Here is an 8,212-nt window from a genome sequence, read left to right on the forward strand (position 1 = left end):
TAGGAACAAGTGTTTGTATTATGCACTCCACACAGATTATTAAAAGTGTTCTATGTGGGGCAGCTATTAGAAACAGCTCAGAAACTTTAGCTGGTACAGAATACAATTGCTCGGATGCTCCCAGAGGTCAGGTAGTGGAATATATGTAAAATAAAAATAAAAATGAGGAGCCAGTACTCCTAAACTGATAAAAGTGTCATGGGTGTCAGCACAAAATGGGTGTTATGGATAGCAAATGGTAGAAGGTAAAGGACCCCTGGACGGTTAAGTCCAGTCGAAGGTGACTATGGGGTTGTGGCGCTCATTTCGCTTTCAGGCAGAGGGAGCCGGCATTTGTCTGTAGACAGCTTTCTGGGTCTTATGCCCAGCATGACTAAACCGCTTCTGGCACAACAGAACACCAAGATGGAAACCAGAGTGCACTGAAACACCGTTTACCTTCCCGCCACAGTGGTACCTATTTATCTACTTGCACTGGTGTGCTTTCGAACTGCTAGGTTGGCAGGAGCTGGGACAGAGCAATAGGAGCTCACCCCGTTGCGGGGATTCGAACCACCGACCTTCTGATTGGCAAGCCCAAGGGGCTCTGTGGTTTAGACCAAAGCACCACCCGTGTCCTACCAGTAGCAAAAGAATAGGTGCTCACACTCTGTATCAGTGAATACTGTCACAACACATATGCACAAACACACAGACATGTGTGTGTGCATATCACACAACTGTCCCATTTTGGCTCCCGTGCTCTAGCTGTCAGTTGGCTCACACCAGAGTGCGTGGGGTGGGGGTGGGGGAAGGGAAGCAATTTCTGCCTTGTCCTGAGGCTTCAACACTCTTCTTCTGCCTTCCTTTCACGATGCTTCTGGAAGCTGGCTGGCTTCCGGAAGTTCACCTGCAGCACCGAAAGAGGAGGCTGTGCAGGCCAGTATGGCTTCTCCCGAGGCCACAGAGGAGGAGGAGGAGGAGGCTGTGGACAAAGATACGAGGCAGGGAGCGATGGAGGGGGCGAGGAAGCTAGTGAGCAGGCAGCGATGAGCAAGCAAGAAAGTAGACGAGAGAGGAGCTGGTGAGGGGGCAAGTGATGGAGTAGCAGGATGGGGGCGGTGCCCCAATTTGTCCTCCCCAAACTGGTGTGTTTGTGTGTGTGTGTCAATGCAACACCTATACCAGAGGGTCCTCCAAACTCCAAGTCCCATCAGCTCCATTCAGCAGGGTCAATGGCCAAGGGTGATGGGAAACACACTCTGAAGACCATCTTATTTAAAGGTGCTTTTAATTGGAATGTGTGGCGATCTGTGCTCTTTTAATGCTTTACTGTATGGATGTATTTCAGCCTGGGTAGTGGTTTTTCAGTAGGCGTGTGACGAGCTTCGTAGCATTGCCTTATGTTTTATTTTGCCATGATTTTATTTTGATGCTCACTGCCTTGGGAGTGCTTGCCCTGAAAGGTGTCATCCAAATCCTGAAATAAAGAGATAATATATGAGATATTGGGCTCTGGGCTACTGTCTTTGAGGACTACACTTTTTTAAAAAATACCCCTCCTTCTGCAACTATTTATCATGCAGTAAGCACATTATCAAAATTCAGTCTTTCCATTTTTCTGAGGTAGAACAAACATATATACTCATTACTAGGGAAGGGGGCTTACAAACACATTCCTTCATATTAATGATTATCCTCACAATGAGCCATATGGAGATGTGCAAAGGCTGTTAATATGTTCTCAAAAGGATGCAGACAAAAACAGATGCTTAGCAGCAATATTTTTTTTGGGGGGGGGTACATTTTCTTCATTCTGTGTGTGTGCTCCCCCCTCCCCCCAAATTCTTTTTGCTCAACATTAAGAGTTTCCTCGGCTCTGTTATTTATTGCACTCTCTGTTGCTAGGTTCCTGGGAGGGCAAAATCGAAAGCGATGTGGCACGCCATTCTCTTGAAGAGGGCTTTTCAAAACCAGAAAATATGTGATTTTTCATTTCATTTCATTTTTTTAGAAAGTTATGAGTCTGCTTTGGACAGGCTAAACATTTGTGGTAAAGGCAAAGGTAAAGGGACCCCTGACCATTAGGTCCAGTCATGGCTGACTCTGGGGTTGCGGCGCTCATCTCGCTTTATTGGCCAAGGGAGCCGGCGTAGAGTTTACCAAATGGGGCAGCTTGTTATGGGAAATGGTAGAGAAGAACGACATTATATTCTTGATTTTTTTTCCAGCTGGTGTCAGACATAAACCTGTTGAGTTACCTTCTCAGCATGAAGGCAAAATGTGAATGACCATTATGGATCAAAAACCCTGCAGTTTTCATATCCGCTTAAGATCACCTCAGCCGCTTTACTTTTCACTGAAAGCCATTCAAGCGCTCATCCAAGTGTCACTGAGCAATATGTCATCAAGTAATGTATTGTACATGCATGTCACGCATGAACCGTCATTGAAGATCCTGTGGGATGTGACATAAGCAGTTAAGTACAACACTTCCTGTTTGCCTAGAGTGGACATGCGGGGGGGGGGGGTATTACCCCAGCCTGGAGGACTTCCTGTCACACCTGGTCTGGAGCTTCCTTCCCCTGCGTATGACTAGTTATGTGGGAGTGACCCTGGAAGACCCCATAAAAGGGCTGGTCACACAGCCATCTTCCCTTCTTGCTATTCTTCTGCTGATACTGTTATATTTTGCTGTCTGCTTTCTTAAGGTCACTGTCCAACAACATCTGCAAGGCCCCACCATTCCCCATCCAAATTAGCCACTTCAAACTCTAGTAGAGAGTTTGACATGTGGCTAAATTGGATGGGGAACAGTGGGGCTTGCAGATGTTGTTGGACAGCGACCTGGCCATTGGCTGTGCTGGCTGGGGCTGATGGGATTTAGAGTCCAAAAATACCTGGAAGGCCACCGGTCCCTCATCCCTGATGTTAACAATTTCACTGTTAATTTAGCAGACTTGACATGCAATCGTTTCCACAGGCATGTGGTCTGGATGTGGACCACACTGTGCTCATCATTACATTATTAGACAAGTATTTTTCTTAGGCTATTCCAAACCCCACTGCACTGCATCCAAGTAAATATGCACCAAGATCAGACGACGTGACTAAAATTGGTCTAATTTTGCATCCTGCCGACATTGAGGGTTGCTAAGCAGGACATTGTAATTGGGATGGTGGTTAAGGGAAATGTCATTTTGCATTTGTGATATTTGGTGGGGGGTTTCTTAGTTTTGGGGGGGGGGAAAGGCAAGGAAGGGAAGGCATGATACAGGGGAATATAAAATTATGCCTAGTGCAGCACCGAAGGAGCAGCACCAAACAAGAACACCACCCTAGGATCTTTTGATACAGGGCGCATGTAAAGTAAAAAGGTAAAAGGTAAAGGACCTCTGGACAGTTAAGTCCAGTCAAAGGTGACTATGGGGTTGCAGCGCTCACCTCGCTTTCAGGCCGAGGGAGCCGGTGTTTGTCCACAGACAGCTTTCTGGGTCATGTGCCCAGCATGACTAAACCGCTTCTGGTGCAATGGAACACTGTGAGGGAAACCAGAGCACACGGGAATGCCATTTACCTTCCCGCTGCAGCGGTACCTATTTATCTACTTGCACTGGTATGCTTTCAAACTGCTAGGTTTTCAGGAGCTGGGACACAGCAATGCGAGCTCACCTTGTTGCGGGAATTCAGGCTGACTGACTGTACTATTAAACCTAGGGATTGCTTTTAAAAAAAAACAAAAAACGTTTGCCTAACCCACCAGATTTCTTCAGGAACTGATCCAGGGTGGGGGGTAGGTTGTCCCCAGGGGCACTGCTGGGTGATTGGCCTGATCCAGGGACCACAGACCAGCCTCCACATTCTCCACTCTACTCTCTTTCTATTGAAATTATAGCCTGCAATTTTACAATTCTATGATCCTAGAGTGATCATTTCTAACTATCATCTTTACATGTGTGTGTGTGTTCACGTGCAGCTATATGTTTGAATGATTCCTTTCGGCAGTGTATACATATTTTAGCATATGCATCCTTTATGCAAATCAGCATCCCTTTTTTGTCCTCTCTTCTGGTGATGCTTGAGTGGCCATCCAACTAGGTGGAACCCTTAGAGAAGTCCCAGTCTCAAAACTTTGCATAAAAGCAAATGAGAATGAATTGGGAAAGTTTCTATATTCTCGAAATGCCTTAAGCTGTGATGCGACAATGTGCTCAGCTGCTTTCTCCATATAGGATAGGGAAGTTCAGGTGATCCTTATCTATTCCATATGCCACAAATATAGCTCATTTATATTAAGCTTCCTGGGGAATACCGCGTAATAATTGTTCTTGCAAAGCTGAGGAAGAAAAAACATAAGCACGACTTCCAATCGCCCTGAACCGTCTGTGATCCACCCCATTGCTAACTGTCACACAAAATATACCATTTACTCACTTCTTTCTCTCTCTTTATGGAAATGTTGAAAGGAATCATTCAAACAGCAAGGTCCCAGGTGTACAACCCTCTACTCTCTGAGGCGGCTGAGTCTCGCAAAATCTTCCAAGCCCACAGGTCAAATCAAGGGCTTCCGATTTCTTATTCACAGTCCTTGAGTTGCTGGTGCTTACGTCAGCTGACCTAGAAAAAGAAAAAAACAGACACTGCATTGTCTTCATTGGTGCTTTTTTCTGGGGGGGACGCAGAGGTACACATACCCCTAAACATTTTGTGAATCTAAGTTTGGCCTCATTGAGGGGCAGTATTTCAATACAGTATGAGTAGGAAAATGAGAGTACTCCTAAACATTTTTTTAAAGAAAAAAAAGCACTGGTCTTCATTGTGAGCAAATATATAGCTAGTTATTATTATTATTATTATTATTATTATTATTATTATTAACCAATGACCAGCTGGTCCCAGGGCAGGTTAAAACAATTTAAAATTTGGAATTAAAACATTAGTAAAACATTAGTAAAACCACAGCAGCAAGAATCCTTTTGGCAAAGTATTGGAAGACGCAAGAACTACCTACTCTGGAAGAATGGCAGACAAAGGTGATCGACTTTATGGGACTGGCAGAGATGACCGGCAGAATCCGTGACCAGGGGAAAGAGACAGTGGAAGAGGAATGGAAGAAATTTAAAATATATCTTAAAAACTGTTGTAAAGTTGAGGAGTGTTAAGATGTCAAGGAATAAGAAATAGAGAATTACAGCTGTAACTAATAAGTTAAAGAAAATTTAATGAAAGGGAATTGAATAGTTAATTGACTGGAGGAGTTGCTAAAGAAATGTAAAATAAGGATGCAGCGAAAGGGAGGTATGGGGAAGTCAGGGGAAAGAAGGTGCATGAAAATAAGATTATGAATCTATACATGTTTAAGTGTTTGTATGTTTTTGTTTTGTGTTTTGTCTGTTTTTTTATTACATGTTTGGAAAATGAATAAAAATTTATAAAAAAAAACATTAGTTTTAATTAAAAGGAAATAAAACACTGAAAACACTAGAGAACAAGCCAAACACACCATTGGGGGGGGGGGGAATTCAACCATTTCAGAGCTGCCACAGAGAATGCCTTCTCCATCCCAGGCTGCCACCCCAAAACTTCTGAGGGAAGTGGAACTACCAAGAGGGTCCCCCCAAGAGGTGTGCACTTGGACCCTTATAACTGGTATTAAAATAGGCTGTTAAGATTAAGATTTGGTTAAGTCCTCCTCCCCTTTGTTTTATATGTCTACTGAATTTTGTGACCATTACTGAATGTATATTGTCGATTGTTCCCCTCTGAGTTGTGAACCACTGTGGCGGCCTTTCAACCAATGTGTGAGATAAACACATTATAAATGAAACAAAAATGTTTCTATACAGAAAAATTCAAAAAATTATGTGGGTGGGGAAAACAGACCGCTGTAATGGAAGCATGTAATGGAGGGAATCGGGAAATCCTCATTGCACAAGTGGCTTTTGTCTTGGGTAACTTTCCAAATAGTAAAGGTAAAGGTACCCCTGCCCGTATGGGCCAGTCTTGCCAGACTCTAGGGTTGTGCGCTCATCTCACTCTATAGGCCGGGAGCCAGCGCTGTCCGCAGACACTTCCGGGTCACGTGGCCAGCATGACAAGCTGCATCTGGCGAGCCAGCGCAGCACACGGAACGCCGTTTACCTTCCCGCTGGTAAGCAGTCCCTATTTATCTACTTGCACCCGGGGGTGCTTTCGAACTGCTAGGTTGGCAGGTGCTGGGACCGAACGACGGGAGTGCACCTCGCCGCGGGGATTCGAACCGCCGACCATGCGATTGGCAAGTCCTAGGCGCTGAGGTTTAACCCACAGCGTCTAATACAAATAAAGAACAAAGATAAGGAAAGGCTATTTTTATATACCACAGCCAGATTATTCCTTGCTAAAAGCTGGAAATGGGACATCATCCCCACTAAAGAATGTTGGTTAGGTAAACTATGTGAATTTATAGAATTGGCTAAATTAACGGCAGCCATAAGGCACCCGTCAAACCAGAAATTAAGGAAGGAATGGCAATGTTTTGAGGATTATATGAAAAAACACTGTTCCAAAGAAAATCTGTTGATATGTATAGATTAAGTACCGGTATGTAAAGCTGAACTGGATCACGGCATAATTAATAATAGGTGAATGTCAAATAATATAAAAAACACAATGTAAATAAGAGTATAGAATATCAAAAGATGTCAAGTTGAGGTGGAGGGAAGTCACAGCGGTGGAATTCTTATTTTATGTTTTTGTAAAGGATGCTATATTGAATGTGCATATACTTTCTAGAATAAACTTTATTTACAAAAAAATAAAGACCAAGGAGAGAAAATGTGCAGCTTCTTATATTTGATCATTTAAGGTGTCAGGCTCCATTTTTACAATGACTATTCCTGATCCCAGGAGAGATACAATTGTCACAGACCTGTCAACCATTCTCTTTGATGGCAGCATCCTGCCAGGTTGGGAAGGCAGGGATAAGATGTCAACTTTCCCCAAGAAAATTCCTGAAAAGTTGGACTGATGAGTTATTCTATGTAAGCCAGCGTACAAATCAAACATCAGAAATCACACGAAAGAAATGAGAAGGGGGTGGAATAGCCTCCCTCTCCGTAGCCCCTTTAAATGACAAAAACTGGAACACCTTTTGTCTCGTTTTGTGGAATGTCTTTGGCAATTTGTGCTGCATGGCTGCCTTGCTGTTGAAGGCTCATTGTCCTGTACATCACATGGTGACCCTGGTCCTTGCATTATAATCCTACAATCGCTTAGCCTGCATGGTTGTACAGACATCTACAACCCTCATGTTGCACACTCCATTACAAAGGCGCTCATGTCTCTGCGTTCTCCTCCTATGGGTAGCACCTTTGTTATGGGCATGATTGAAAATTACCAAGTCACTGGAAGAGTCCATTAGGATAATAGGAAGAGGAGCGCTCTAGGATTGGAACTCATCAGCTTAATTTCCAATTTAGTGTTTTATGCTTTTTATGACTTGTCTCATTTGCTTCCAGTTTGGGTAGCTTCCTCTCTCCCCCCCCCCCGCCCCCGATCGCAAAACCTGTGGGGAGAAATAAGGGCCTGGCTTTGCCCATCATTCATTTTAGGTTACAAAATGGAGCTGGGGTGGGGGGGAAATCGGTCCCTTTCCAAAGGCTATTAGATTACTAATGATAGCCTACCTCACTTGACAATTCTCAGACTGATAAGATACTCCGGCACATCCACATCGCCGGCAAAGGGAGCCCTTCCAGGCCTCTGTTCTCTGCAGCTTCCCTGTGTTTTCAAGCATAATTTTGTGCCTGCTTTCTGACAGCTCATTAAACAAAGGCCTCTTGGTGCATATATTGCCCATCTTCCAGCTGAGATTGTAACATATTTATGGCGCTTGCAGATTGCTGGCTGTTTGCTTTTCTCGTTTGCGGTGTCCTGCCTGCCAAATGCTTATCAGTCTTACGGAGAGGTGACAGTTTCTGTTTGTGTCTCTCCCCTCCGCCCCCTCCCCTCCCTTGCACCGGCCCACCTCCCCGATGCATTTGTCTCGGCAGCAATGGACTTGTATTTGACCCTCAAAGGCAAGAAGCGGTATGATTAGAAGCAGTTCCTGCAAGCCACAGATAAATGCAATCACACAGAGAAAGACAGCGAGGGAGCGCCCTGGGGAGGAGGCGGATGTCGGAGAGGATGATAGCTCCCATTCAGGAAAAGCGCTGGCAGTTAGTTAGCGAGACAGCTGGTCCCATCCAGA

General features: G+C 44.5%; 1 long non-coding RNA gene across 1 annotated transcript; it reads right to left on the reverse strand.

Moving 5' to 3' along the window:
• Positions 1 to 1,253: 1,253 nt before the first annotated feature.
• LOC309353827 lies at positions 1,254 to 7,892 on the reverse strand. Its single transcript, XR_014162032.1, has 3 exons — positions 7,647 to 7,892; positions 4,403 to 4,596; positions 1,254 to 1,459 (listed from the first exon to the last, which is right to left on the reverse strand). It is a non-coding gene; the product is annotated as an uncharacterized lncRNA (long non-coding RNA).
• Between the last annotated feature and the right edge of the window lie 320 nt (positions 7,893 to 8,212).

Source organism: Podarcis melisellensis (assembly GCF_964234715.1).
Source record: "Podarcis melisellensis genome assembly, chromosome: 12".
Classification (NCBI taxonomy): Eukaryota; Metazoa; Chordata; class Lepidosauria; order Squamata; family Lacertidae; genus Podarcis; species Podarcis melisellensis.